The sequence below is a fragment of the Rattus rattus genome, chromosome 1 (assembly GCF_011064425.1).
Source record: "Rattus rattus isolate New Zealand chromosome 1, Rrattus_CSIRO_v1, whole genome shotgun sequence".
NCBI classification, from domain to species: domain Eukaryota; kingdom Metazoa; phylum Chordata; class Mammalia; order Rodentia; family Muridae; genus Rattus; species Rattus rattus.
This window is the reverse complement of record NC_046154.1, coordinates 237,978,557-237,993,402: the sequence shown is the minus strand read 5'-3', so window position 1 is coordinate 237,993,402 and position 14,846 is coordinate 237,978,557. Positions and strand designations below refer to the sequence as shown.

The window sequence follows — 14,846 nt, the reverse complement described above, 5'->3', positions numbered from 1 at the left end:
GTTGTCCCTTGTCATTTCAGTTTACATATTCCTTTGAGTGTTTTGAATGTATTCCCAGGAGTGGGGTAGCTGGACTATATACAGTTTATATTTTTAGTTGAAGAGTCTCCATACTAATTTCCGTAATGGCTGTCCTTCCATTCTCACCAACAGCGAATAGTGGTCTCCCCTTTCCACAGTATTTGTGGGCTTTATTTTCTTGATGACCCTTCTGACTGGAGTGAGTTGGAATCTCAGCGTACTGTAGTTTTCACTTTCCCGATGATTAAACCTGCTGAACATTTGCTTGTGACCTTATTGGCCATTTGTACTTCTGTTGGGAAGTAGTTCAATTAATGTGCCCACTAATTGATTGAATTGTTTATTCCTTATATTTTACAGTTTTTGAATTCTTCACATATTCTGGATAGTCGTTTTCCTCTGGACGAATTCCTCCAGAGATTCCTCCTATTTTCAGGCTCTGTCTTATCCTTTTTTGCTTCCTTCACTGTGCCTTTTGGTTTAATGCCATCCCGTTTGTCAGTTCTTGGTAGTATTTCCTGTTCTATTCAGAGAATCTTTGCCAGTGCCACTCTCTTGAAGAGTTTCTTGTATATTTTTGGATAGTAGTTTTTAAACTTTTGGAAGATCTATCCACTTTGGTTATCATTACCCCAGGATAACAATTGGTAGCGCTTGGAATCCAGACTGAAATAAAAGTTTTAGCTGCAAATCAAGAAATGTTAACTTCTGTGGAATTGTGGGGTGGGGCTCTGCGTATCATATCTATATTTTCTATAATGCTTACCACAAAGGTCTTACTATATACATTTAATACAGAATGAAACAGAATTTCAAAGATGCTCGGGGACCTAGAACACCAGGCATCTCATCTGCCATTTAAGCCTCGTTCTGTCCAATCACAAGTCCTCCTTTGCTGCACTGCTTCGAGGTTTATTAAAAAGCATATTTATTTTTTTGTAAGGCAATATCAAAACTTCATTGTTTCTACCCCAGCTCTTTCGCTTGTAGTTTTGCACAGGTTTCTCTTCCCAACAGACTCTTGCTGTGTTCATCAGGGTGATGGTGAGTAGGTGAGGCAGGTGTTAGCGTGATTTCACTTCTGCATTCAGGAGATCTGGGCGAGCTACTTACAGATTTCCTCTCCTCTCTTCTGAATGCTCTTTGAAAAATAAAGGATTGCAGCCCTATCCTGCCTCTCCTGTTTTGATCAGCATTGCATTCTTTTTGGATTAAGGGTGTCCAGTTTCCTTGGGAGGAACAAAGATGGCCATCTGAGTGTGGAGGGTGTAAGCCCATTCAGCAAAGTCCTCAATGGGAGTTCCATGGGATATATTCTCACCTCATTGGGCTTTTTCACTCAGAGTCTTTCATCCATGCACACAGGTGAAACAAATAGGGAGATGAGAAAAGAACTTCAGGAGCTTTAGAAGAAAGAAAAAACTAAAAGAACCCATCTCTGAATTTGTTTATTATATGGTTTAGCAAGTTATAGGACCAATAACAAAAGAGCAAATACTGCTTTCCCTGATCAGTGCTGTGGGATATAAAATTGGATGTATATTAGGAGAATTTCCTATTTTATTTAGCTATTCATTTTCTCATTAGTTTGTGAATCAACATTCACTTGTTCATTCACTCAATTGTTCAAGTCATTCAATTGAATGAGAAAATATTCGAAATGAGAAATCTGCCTTTAGAATGAACATAACATGTATTTGATAGATAAATCAAAATGTATTAAAACATACCCACTTAACAGGAAATGCACAGTTTGTTTGTTTGTGTGTTTATTTGTTTATTTTAGAATTTTTTTGTGGGTGCAGCAAACTTTATTGATGGTATTCAAGAGAGAAGGGAGGGCTCCCTAGAACCTTCCTGTTATTATGAGGGTCTGGGATGGAATTGTGAGAGAGATGCTCAGTGTTGGGGGCTGAGTTGGGATGGGGACTCCTCAGCAACTGAAGGCCTCTCTCTTGTTCTCAGATATTCTTGCTCGGCTGGGGTGGGTGGTTCAGGGTTTTTTACTCCTTGGAGGCCTTGTAGGCCATGAGGTCTACCACCCTGTTGCTATAGTCATATTCATTGTCATACCAGGAAGTGAGCTTTACAAAGTTGTCATTGAGAGCAATGCCAGCCCCAGCATCAAAGGTGGAAGAGTAGGAGTTGCTGTTGAAGTCACAGGAGACAACCTGGTCCTCAGTGTAGTCCAGGATGCCCTTCAGTGGGCCCTCAGACGCCTGCTTCACCACCTTCTTGATGTCATCATACTTGGCAGGTTTCTCCAGGCGGCATGTCAGATCCACAACAGATACACTGGGGGTAGGAACACGGAAGGCCATGCCAGTGAGCTTCCCATTCAGCTCTGGGATGGCCTTGCCCACAGCCTTGGCAGCACCAGTGGATGCAGGGATGATGCTCTGGGTTGCCCCACGGCCATCACACCACAGCTTTCCAGAGGGGCCATCCACAGTCTTCTGAGTGGCAGTGATGGCATGGACTGTGGTCATGAGCTCTTCCACGATGCCAAAGTTGTCATGGATGACCTTGGCCAGGGGGGCTAAGCAGTTGGTGGTGCAGGATGCATTGCTGACAATCTTGAGGGAGTTGTCATATTTCTTGTGATTCACACCCATCACAAACATGGGGGCATCGGCTGAAGGGGCACAGATGATGACCCTTTTGGCCCCACCCTTCAAGTGAACCTTCTCCATGGTGGTGAAGATACCAGTAGACTACACGACATACTCAGTACCAGCGTCACCTCATTTGATGTTAGCGGGATCTCACTCCTGGAAAATGGTGATGGGCTTCCCGTTGATGACAAGCTTCCCATTCTCAGCCTTGACTGTGCCATTGAACTTGCCATGGGTAGAGTCATACTGGAACATGTAGACCATGTAGTTGAGGTCAATGAAGGGGTCGTTGATGGCAACAGTCTCCACTTTGCCAGATGCAGAGGACAAGGCAGCCCTGGTAACCAGGCGCCCAATACGGCCAAATCCGTTCACACTGACCTTCACCATCTTGTCTATGAGATGAGGTTGGCACTGCATGAGAAGATGCGGCTGTCTCTGGAACAGGGAGGAGCAGAGAGCCCTATTTTAGAATTTTAAGTGCATATCTATATGGGGGTTACTTACTCATCTGTTGACTTAAGGCCACGTTTGTATTGGTTCTATCTTTCTTGTAAAAACAAACAGAGCAATGTCTATGAAGAATCATCTGTTTCTTGTTCCATTTTCTTTAAATGGATCAGCAACTTAAAGGTAGTTTTGAAGCAATTTTGTTTCAGACTTCTTCTAACACTCCCCCATACTTTATGATTGCTTTGCTTACAATTAATTTGATAAAGAATTATTATAGCTAATTGCCTTTAAGGTATGTTTGAGTGAGGTGCCGAATTTTCACTTTATTTAATGTTACCCCTGGCAATGCATGGAGGTTCTGGAACCAGAGCCTGGATGGTCCAGAGATCTAAGAGAGAACCAAACATGACTGGAAAATAAAGTCAATGAAATGATACCAAACAATATCCTACTATACTACAGATTGGTGCCCAGCCCAATTGTCATCAGAGAGGCTTCATCTAGAAACTTGATGGGAACAGATGCAGAGAACCACAGCCAAGCATTAGGTAGAGTTTGGGAATCCTGGTGAAGAGGGAAGGAAAGCTGGTAGGAGTCAGAAGGGTCAAGGATAACACAAGCAAACCCACAGAATCAACAAATCTAGACTCTTAGGTGCTCACTGGGACTGAACCAACAATCGGGGAGACTGTGTGGGTCGAACCTAGGCCTCTGTATATACGTTGCAGTTGTGTTTTGGTGGGGCTCCTAACAGAGGGCTGTTTCTCATGCTTTTGCCTACCTTTTGGACTCTTGTCCTCCTCCTGGGTTGCTTCATCCAGCCATGACACGAGGGGAGATGACTAATCTTATTGCAACTTGATATGCCATGTTTGCTTGATATCCCTGGGGGCCTACCCTTTTCTGAAGGGAAATGGAGTAGGTGTGGATGGTGATGGAGGAGGCAGGGAGTGATGGTGGTAGTGGAGGGAGGGGATGTAATATATGAGAGAACGAATTAAAAAAATATTTAAGTAGACATACATATGACTAGTGTCTATCAAATTGAGACAGGGTCTTTACATATCCCCGACTCTCCTAGAATTTACTATGTAGACCAGGCTTACTTTAAACTCATGAAGATCCATTTTGCCTCTGCCTCCTGAGTGCTGGGCTTAAAGTCATGCCATACCGTAGGTTAGTGGGGTCCTGTGTCTGCTCTGCCACAGGGCTCAGGCAGGCTGGACGTGGGAAATTTGACCACGCTTACCCAACACTGCTGCTGGGTGGGTGTCAGGCCATAGGGCATCCCTGGAATGGGGAAGTGCAGTCTGTGGCATGGGGGACACAGAGCTGGCTCGAGGGTCCCTGGGCCTTCAAGGAGGCCAGGGTCGTCTGGTTCTAGGGCTCTAGGATGTCTGGGCACCTCTAGGATGCCATGGAAGAGCTGAGAATGAAGTGGGGGCCCGCAGGGCTGGTTCTAGCCCAGGGCCAAAGGGGAAGAGGGGGATGCTCCGGGTGGTCCCGCAGGGGTAGTTCTTGGCTTGCCATGGTAGGTTTGGTGGCTGCTGCTGCTGGGGCACAGGGAGGTCTTTTCGGGAGATTAGATGGCAGCTTTGTAGGTGAAGGCCTTCTCTGTGGCTCCCCACGGTGTATCATGATGAAAAGAGGCAGTCCATGGTTGCAAGGCTTTTATTGTCATAATGGAAAGTAGATGAGTAGAACCATACCCCATTTCTCAGAGTGGGCCTGAGATTAAGTATCTTTTGCAGGGAAGAGCGTCTGGGAAGGGAAATTCATTGGCTAAGCCTCCAGGTCTTGAGGTACCTCATTATAATGGAGATCTGTCTTGAGCCTACTGACCTGTGGTCACATCCTCTACCTGTGGAGGGGCTTGGGGCATTACCCTCACATGACTGATGGTCACAAATCTATGGAGGGCTACGGGTAGTGACCGGCCTGGTTTCCTGGGAATCAGGCGAAACGCCTACTGTTCCTTCAGAGTCTCCAGGGTTCAAGCCTCCTCAATCCCGGAACCAGGGTGCCTTTCACTGTCCCACACCATACTGTGCTCAGATAGCTCTAGCCCTTTCAGAGAGTTGACTTCTAATGTAGACTATCAGTGGAAACTTAGAGATCTGGTTACAGTTTTCAAGGGATCACTTTGTATGACAGAAAAATTTAAGTAGTATCAGACTAATGGACTCTAACTTAATTGAACCTATGACCTGGATAAGGCTTAAGGTTAAAAAAATTCAATAACTACTAACGGAAAAAAATCAAGATGTGGAAACAAAAAATGGATTTTTTGGATAGACATTCACTTTAACTCTCCTTACTTACAGTGTAAAAAATGTTAATCATGAAGATTAAGAAAATCATAGGGCCCATCTGTGTAATGGGTGCTATAGATGATGCAAAGTTTATTAACTTTCTCTGTGTATACTATTGGTACATATGTTTATCCCAGCGTGTACATGTGTGAATACAGAGGTCATAGGGCTGGTGTCCTGTTCTCTCATTCGGTATAATTCGGTATAATTCCTTTGAAACTTCATCTCTCATTGGACCTGGAGGAAGGCTGCTAGTGAGCCTCTGTAATCCCCAGGCTCCCCAAAGCTGAAGTTACAGGGGCGTGGTCTGCCAAACCCAGGTTCTTGTGTGTGTGCTAGAAGTTGGAACTCAGGTGTTCATGCTTGTATAGTAGACCCTGTTAGCTACATGCTATATATATGCTTACATGTAGAATATAAATACTCAGGGTGGTTATATGATTTGAAAGCAATTGTTTAATTTTTCTGCCACATTTTTTGGCCTTATTTATATTATCACTTTTTTTTGGAGGATGATATGTTTTAATATGAGGTCAGTAAAAAAACAACAAAAACACATTATTTTTTTAGTCCCTAAAGTAGTCAGACAGCAAGATCAATTATAGTTCAAATGGAAGGAATCCCAGTGGCCTTCAGGGAAGAAGTGACCTCTTGGAAAATTAGTCTTAATAACAAAATGACCCTTGAATATCGAGGAAAGAAGAAGCAGAAGGAGGAAATGCCTCTGGAGCATTTGCCCTGGAGCGATGGATGACACTACTGATCTCTTAATTCTAAGTGTGGCCAGTTGCACGGTGTCATGACTCTCGAAGGTTAGATGACTCTGCAAGTCAAAGCATAAACCTAGAAGACAAAACCAATTTGCATACTGGCAATTGCTGGCTTTTCCTGCTGGAAGAGTTCATGGCTTGCTGGGTGTCACTCATATGCTGAGATGTTGTTTATGTCTGTGCAAGGACTAGAGTAGGAGTTTGTAGGGCAGTGGCCTCTCCATCACTCTTGTCTATGAGTGTAGCCCTGTGAGAGCTCAGTAATTCCAGGAGCGTTAACCTCCTAAAGTGTTTGGAGAGATTCAAATGTAACAACAGGCTTGACAGGCCTTTGTAAACTGTGGAATCAGGCCAAGGATTTTTTTTTTCAAGCCAGGTAAATTTGATTTTTGGAATTGCCAATGGCACTCTTGCAAGATAGAGATACAGTCTAGAAATCTGTGCAAAGTAGCAGAATAGTGCAGAGAATTTATTCCTTTGATGCTCATTCACATCCAAGTGGAGAGGAGACAGTTGACAAGGGAACCAGCCATTCAGGAGAGACTGTCAGGCTTGAGATTTGCATCTAAGTATAGGTGATACCAAGCCACGTGCTTAGATGAGACAGTCGAGGTAGTGAGTATTGAGAGGAAAAAAAGAGATGCAGGATGATGCAGGATGACGCAGGAACGAGCTCCAGGGACCTTATCCATCTGAAGTTATGCGGACAGTCTTCCATACGGCTGAAGTATTAGAAATGACTCAGAGGGGAAACAGCACATGAAGAACTATTTATTCAAGAAAACATTTTAAAACTGCTGAGAGTCTGTTTGTTGAAGCAAGGCCTACACCTTTTCTCATCCCTGCTCTGAAAAGTGGGGTATGACACAGTCTGGTGCCACCCAGAGCCAGTGTTCTCGTTCCTCTTTACTTTAAATTAGAGGACTATGTTCCTCAGGATGTGTGTATGGCTCAGGTTGGCATGGGTACACGGCAACAACAGCTCTCATTCTGATCCTGGATATCTGTTGCTGAGGCCAAGTTAAGGGCATGTGCTTCTAGAACTGGGAGCTCCCTTCTACCGAGCTCCTCTTTGTGGGATGGAGCATCAACCTGGGAGCAGCACCACTTAGGAACATGGCATTAATTTCCCCTTACTCCAGCCCTGGAATATAGTTTGCATGTTAAGAGACGCAAGTCAAAGAGGGCAATGGCTGCTGCACGAGGTAAAAGATGCGTTCGCACGCTCCCCTGGAAAAAAAAAAAGATGTTTAGAGCATACCATGGCTCCCAAATTGGAACCCCATATTGGCTCAGAAATTTTGAACAGAGGCAAATTAGCCCATGCAACAGAGGATTCCACTCTCTATCCAGGAGGGTTTCTTGATGTTCTTAAACTTAAAAATCCACCATAAGTTGAAAATACAGTAAGTTAAAGTGAATTTAGCAATCAAAGTCACTAAGCATTATAGCTTAACAACCTTGGGCACTGGGAGCAGCTGTTAATCTTCCCAGGCCAGCTGAACTTCAAGTTGCCATTCACTGTCATTGCCCAGCACACAAAGAGGATTGTACCACGATCACCTACCACTTAGTGTATATGTTAGTTAGTACAAGGGCATACTGAAATTCAACAGACAAGACTACTAAGTGTGTGTATCGGTTCTGGATCACTATAAAGCAAAACAAAAGTATTACTTGAACCTCTATATGCTGTCCACTGTCTGTTCTTCAATAGAGACAATACAGATGAGTTCAAGTCCAGGGTCATCCTCAAAAACTTAACTCAAAGTGGGTGAGAGCATGGACTGTAGGAGATGCAGGTGTAAAACTCTGAGAAGAGAAGGTACTCAAGTCATAGCTCTGACTAATGACTCAAGTTTGAACTCTTAGCTTTGGTGCCAAGAGCCCAAGCAGCAAAGGGTAAATGAGCAAGTCGGTCTGTGTCTGAAGCCTATACCTCAGCCAGGAAGGAACTGGGAAAAAATGCTGATGTATATGGTACTGATGGTCCTTGAGGACATCCTGCTGAGTGGAGCAAGCCAGCCTCAGAAGAACATGTGTTAGGTCCTTAAATGTAAAGATAGGACCCAGAAGCAGTCCAAATCATAAAGACAGAAAGTAGAAAGCAGTTTGTCAGGCATCTAGTGAGAGAGACAGGGTAATTATTGTTTAAGGCCATAGAGCTTGAGTTTGGTGAAATGAAGACTCTTGAAGATTTCGTGATGGTTGCAATGTAATAGAATGCGTTTAATATCACTAAGCTGCACGTAAGAGTAGTCAACATGACACCCTTTATATAATGTGTACTTTACCTCAATAAAAAATGTAGGAAACGTAGGCATTTTGCACACTTCTGTGCTACAAAGAATGCTGCAAAAGTTTCCTTCTTCCATGTACTTTTGTCTGGGCTACTGTTAGAAGGTCCCATCCTCATTCAGGATGGGTCTTCCTGTTTTATATAACCTGATCAATTTATTTCCTTTTAGGAGTGGCCATGGTTTTGGTTGATTCCAGGTCCAGTCAACATTACAACAAAAGTTAGCCATCCACAGGATGAATTGAGTTAATGGGCCATCTTAAGAGTGGGTCTGCTACAGAAGGCAATTTGGTTAGGACCAGTGGTTCTCAGCCTTTCTAATGTTGTGGCCCTTTAGTACAGTTCCTCATGATGTGGTGACACCCAACCATAAATTATTTTTTTGCAACTTCATAATTATGATTCATACCATTATGAGTCATAATGTAAATATCTGATATGCAGGATCTCTGACATGCAATCCCTATGAAAAACTTGTTTGCCCCCACCCCCAACTAGGTTGCAACTCATAGACTGAGAACTGCTGGTTAAACGTGCTCTGTGTATTTTTTGTCTGTGACCCACTGATCCTCTGCATTGTCTTGAGACTGCCCAGCAAGAGGACAACCACTAGATGTTGCTTTTTAAACCTGGACCAGAACCGTGAGCTCAAACCAATCTCTCTTCTTTTGTAGCTCATCAAATGGGTAGAACTGTGTTATTAGCAACAGAAAACTCACTAAGAAAGTGTATTGACTCATGAAACTGCTAAAAAAAAGTTTTAAAAACTGGGGTAGAGTAGATGCTCTTTTGCTTTTTTTTTTTCTGCAGAAGAAGAAAGGGCAGAGACTTGAGAGAAAGGTATGTGTGGATGTCCTTGTCTAAATGATTTTTGGCTTTCTCAGTTCAATAGTGTGCTGAGCTGATGGGTTGTGCAGGAGGGATAGTCATTGTCTTTAGCTGTATCTTCAACTGGGAGCTCAGCAGGCTCCAATGGATAGTTCCAAACCAGTGGCCACACAGAAGGGCCACAAAAAAATAGGCATGGATGTGGGAAAGGGGCCTGTTGGGAGGATGGGGATAATAGGAATGGGAGAGAGAGATGTGAGAGGTGAGACAGTAAGTGGAGTGCACTCCATATATGTGCAGTTGTCCACTTGACATCTCCAGCATGATACACAGGATCATCTTACGCTTCTCTTATACTTGCCCGTCCTCCTGCACGTCTCATCCCTGTCAAATCAACCCAGTCATTCATCATTCCTCCAAAAAAAAATATATATATATATATACACATATATACATATATAAATATACATACATACATACATACATACATATATGTATATATGTCACAGAAGAGATTTAGCAGAAAAGAAAGTGTGTGTTAGGTATCAACAGAAAAAATGTACACTGTACAGTGGGCATTCAGGGTAAAGTCTGGGGATTTGAGACAGTTTCCTAGAAGAGGTGATGCCTGAGCTGATGTTTAAGGTTCAGAGAGAGTTACCATCAAAGAAGTATGAGAAAACATCCTGTACCATGGTCTGAAGTAGAGAGCATCCTGTCCTTTGCAGGGATTAAAGGAAGGTTGGCGTGGATTGCAATCTTGCATGCAGAACTTACAGTCTGGTTGCAACCCAAAAATAATGTGAGACAATCAGGTTTTCTCAAGCATAGAGATTAAACAAGCGGCTCTCAGGGCTGAGGAGGATGGGCCAGCAGTGGGCTGAGGTGAGCAGGGGCAGAATAAAGCTAGCTTTGTTTGGGGCTTTTGTAGGATGCCCTCAATCAGGTCAATAGGATAGTCAACTAAGGAAAACAACTGGGAAGACTTAGAGATTGGGAAGGAGGAGTGATGGCTGGGTTGATTTGACAGGGATGAGAAGTGCAGGAGGACGGGCAAGTATAGGAGAAGCGTAAGATGTTCCTGCGGTGTATCATGCTGGAGATGTCGAGTGGAAAATTGAGTATGAGTTAGGAGAGAGATGTGAGAGGTGCGTCAGTGAGTAAGTGCAATGCACTATATATATGTACATATATATGTAGATGTATACACACATATAGATTTAGCAGAAAAGAAAAAAGCGTGTGTTTCCCATTAGAGTTGGAAAGGTGGAGAAACCAGAATATAGGTAGCTGTTACAAGATGAGAGTATGGGTCTGGGAAGATGGCACAGCAGATAAAGTGCTTTCATGAGGACCTGGGTTCGGGCCCACAGCATCCCACAGAAAAGCAGGATGTTATGCTGTGCACCTATGACTTTAGCACCGGGGAGGGCGAGGTGCAGATGGATCCCTGGAACCCACTAGTCAGCCAGTCTAGCTGGTTGGTAAGGTATTGGTAATGAGACTCTGTTCTAAAACAATAAGGTGGAGACCTCTTGGTTAATTCTAGATTATGAGACATATAAGCACCCACTCACACTGCACCACAAAATGAAATTAATCCTTCAGGGTAGATTATATCACCCAAGCATAGTGCCAATGGGAAGAAGAAAAGCCAAGGAACTAATGCAAGTATTGAGAAAGCGAAAGGAGGGAAAGGAGCCCGTGACTACACATGAAAGGGTCTATTAGCAAAACACGATCAGAAGTGGGGAAAAGATTTTCAACACAGTCTGATGCTGTGTAGTCCAGTTCAAATACGACTGAAAGGTGGTCACTGTCTTGCTAGCATTGTAGTCTCTGGAGATTATGTTCAAACAGTCCATGCAGAGAGGGACGTGGAAAAAAGGGAGATTGTAATGGTCTGGCCTGAGAATAGGAAATGAGAAATGCAGACAAGAAGTGAAGGAAAAAATTTCCCTATGTTCTAGAAGAAAAAAATAGAGTAGAAATAGGTGATTTTTTGGAGGGACTGTTAGAATCCTAGTGGTTAAATTTTAATATAGAATAGACTTAAAAATATTTTAGGCTCAAGGCAAAGAATCTATAGGGAATGCGAAAAAATGCAGAGCCCAAACCAGCAGGGATCTTGAAGCTAGGTTGTGGAGGATAGTCATGAAGAAGGGTGCTCCGTTTCCAAGGAAGGCTGAAGATGGCTGCCCAAGCATGCTTAGGTCTTCATCTCCAAAACCTCTGAACCTATGGGCAAAAAGGGCATTGGAGATAAGATTAAATTAAGGATCTTAAAGGACTGATATTTTAGATTATGAGACCAAGCCTTAAATGTCATTGCAAGTTTCCTTAAGAAAGGAAGACACAGAAGGAGACTTGGTAAGGGAGCAGAAGCTAGTAGATCAATAACAAAAAGCCTGAAGACATGTAACCATCAGTCAAGGAAAGCTGGAAACCACCAGAGGCCTGAAGTAAGATATTGGTTTTCTACCTGATCCTCCTAGGGGAGCACCCACCCCTGCTGGCACTGGTTGTTAGGTTCATATGATTCATCTCCAATTGATTTATTTCAGAAATACATATTATTTTTATTTGTGTGGTTTTTTCTTTTTTCTTTTTTCTTTTCTTTTCTTTCTTTTCTTTTCTTTTCTTTTTCTTTTTTTTTTTTTTTTTTTTGGAGCTGGGGACAGAACCCAGGGCCTTGTGCTTGCTAGGCAAACACTCTGCCACTGAGCTAAATCCCCAACCCCTATTTGTGTGTTTTTATGTATCTGTGTCTGTGTGGTTGCAGATTCACGTGCTGTGCACACATGTGGAAGTCTGGAGAGGTGTTTAAGCTCTCCACCCATTTTTGAGACAGGATCTCTTCCTGAACCTTTCTAGTCTAGAAGCCAACAGGTCTAAGGACTCCTCCTGTCTTTGCTGTCTTTGGAAGAGGAGTTACGGGCACACTTGGGATGCTCACCTTGTTCCATGGAAACAAGGATCCACACTCTGGTTCTCGCAATCGCAGGGCAAGTGCTCTTAACTGCTGACCCATCTCTCACACCCGCCTCATTTTGGATTTCTGATCATCAGGATTGTAGGAGAGTAATTTGTGCCTTTGTAAGTCACTAGCTTCAGAGGAATTATTCATGGGAACAACAGAAATTAATACATCTTCTGACATGGAGAGGGAGAATAGATGGAAATAGTTAATTTGGGGTCTGGGTAGGTAAGAATTGAACATGTGTGTGCTTAATGTTTTGGATTAGGAAGCTAGGGTACGTCATAGGATGGATGGAGGTGAATGAATGAAGAGCAGAGAAGCCAACGTGAGATTCTAGACTAGTGTTTCTTAACCTGTGGGTCACAATCCCCTGGGCAAACCTCTATCTCCAAAAATATTTACATTTTAATTTGTAACAGTAGCAAAATTGCCGTTATGAAATAGCAACAAAATAATTTTATGGCTGGGGAGGTCACTACAACATGAGGAACTGTATGAAGGGGTAACAGCAGTATGATGGTTGAGAACCACTGTAGATAGAAATCAGAGTGTCTGATGTTGTGACCTGGCAGGGCTGAGTGAGCAGGAGCAGCTGTAGGCTTCAAGGGCTGATGATACCTTGGGTGGTAGGCGTGAGACAGATAGGACATAGCTGAGATTTATAGCATGTCCTGCAGTTCCAGTTGGTTGCCTGGGGTTGGGTTTTGGGATGGGCAGGATGAATTAAGTAATCATGAACTCCAGGGGGTGGGGCGAAGCAATGATGCTGATGCTCTGTTTGGCTAGAAGAAATTTGATTGGTGGGACTCCAAGCTCCCAACAACCCAGCATGGTGCCCGCTTGCCACAGGGTTCCAGGTGGAATCACACTGCCCACTTGGGTATGTGGAACTCGTGTTAGATCCTCATTGCTTTAGGTGTCTTCGATGCCACTGTGGTCCACATTCCTTGCTTCTGAGAAACTACAGAGCTCATCTGAGCTATGTTAGGCCAGTAGGCCTTTTGTGTGCATTGCGTTCTTACAGTGGAAGCAGCCTTGTTCACTTTGCCCGGTGAATTTGCCTTTCTAAACCCAGCTTAGCTGCCTTCTAGGTTCAAATTCTCAGTTTCCTGCTCTCCAGGCAACTTTGCAGACTCCTTGCAGACTCATGCTATGCAATCAATATATAATTTCTGCCCCCATCTTTCCTTTCCTCCCCACCCTAGGCACTGAGCTCTGTATTCCCAGCACTGAGAAAACACACCAGCCATGAAGAAATACAGAGGGATTTTTAAGAAAAGGAACAGTTCTTAGCAGAGAGCTTATAATAATAGACTGGGAACATGGCTGACTCCAGCCGTTTTAGCCCTTCTTGACGTATTTACCCCCTTTCTAGAAGCAATTACTCATTGTCCACAGTAAGACAACAACAGTATAATGAAACATGGCCCACTTTGCTCTTCCAAAGGGCAGCCCTATCTGATTGCTAGAAAATTTCAATTTCTGAGTGGATCGCCTCTGATTCTCACACTACCCAGAGGCTAACCCAAACACTTATTTACTTGCTCATTGACCTGTCTGTCAGGGAGCTATGTCTCCTTCTTCACTTCACCTCACTCTTCTGGATCCCGTCACCTGTTCTGGGTGTGAAAACCGTGATGTTTGGAGTGGGGCCTAAACTCTCTGTTAACCTCGTGTCAAATCACATGGCTTCAGACAACCCAGGGGCCGTTTGAAATTACAGTTGGAATCCATGGAAAATGAATGACAGGTGCAGCTGAGAACCCTCCTCCCCACAGTCTTCAACTACTCTACCCCCCTCTTTTTTTTTTTTTTTAAATGCTGCCTCTTCAGAACAAAATTTGTTAGCTGGGTATTCAGAAACCTGAGCTTTGCCCAAGAGTGAGGTGTTGATTTGGACCATTCAGGGATGACAGCTGCTCCAAGGGGTGGGGTGGGCCTGGAGGCCCCAAGATGGTTTCTTCAGTCTCCAGAGAGCTGCTGTTGGAGGGTCCTTGGGGGCTACCACCTTCTGTTTTGCACAATCTATCTTTAGAGAACTGCAAGTTCATTTCTCAGAAGGGCCTCAGGGCTGCGATGACTTCTAAACGGACAAACCACTTCCTGCAATCTTTAACTGAATTGAGGCTGGGGAGGGGGGCGTGTGAGGGTGTGACCATTGGAGGGGGCCTCTATTCGAACTTGTCCAACCCTCTTGTCTTTCCACAGACTACTTCTGGCTTGGGCCCAAGAGAGATGGAGCCAACAGTGGTCCCTGGAGTAGGCCAAATGTGAGGTCACAGGTTGTTCAAGTTTATGCCCAGGGGTTAACTACCCAGAGGGACTGGAAGAGGGGCAGGGCCCTGTCTGGAAAGTCTCATGCTACCTAGATACTTCAGATGCAATGAAAGGCCATGTGGGATAGTCTTTCCTGCTCCCATGGACAACCCCTCCTCCAACATGGTGTCAGGAAGCTGTTTCAGGAATTAGCACAAAGCCCATGGCTTTATATCTCCTTGTGGTATTGATACCAGTTATCATGATGAAGATCCCCAGAGGAACCTTAAGCAGTTGACTCAGAAGAAAGAC

General features: G+C 43.9%; 1 pseudogene; it reads right to left on the bottom strand.

The window, feature by feature from the left end:
- Window positions 1–2,024: 2,024 nt before the first annotated feature.
- Window positions 2,025–3,029, bottom strand: LOC116890117 (annotated as a pseudogene).
- Between the last annotated feature and the right edge of the window lie 11,817 nt (window positions 3,030–14,846).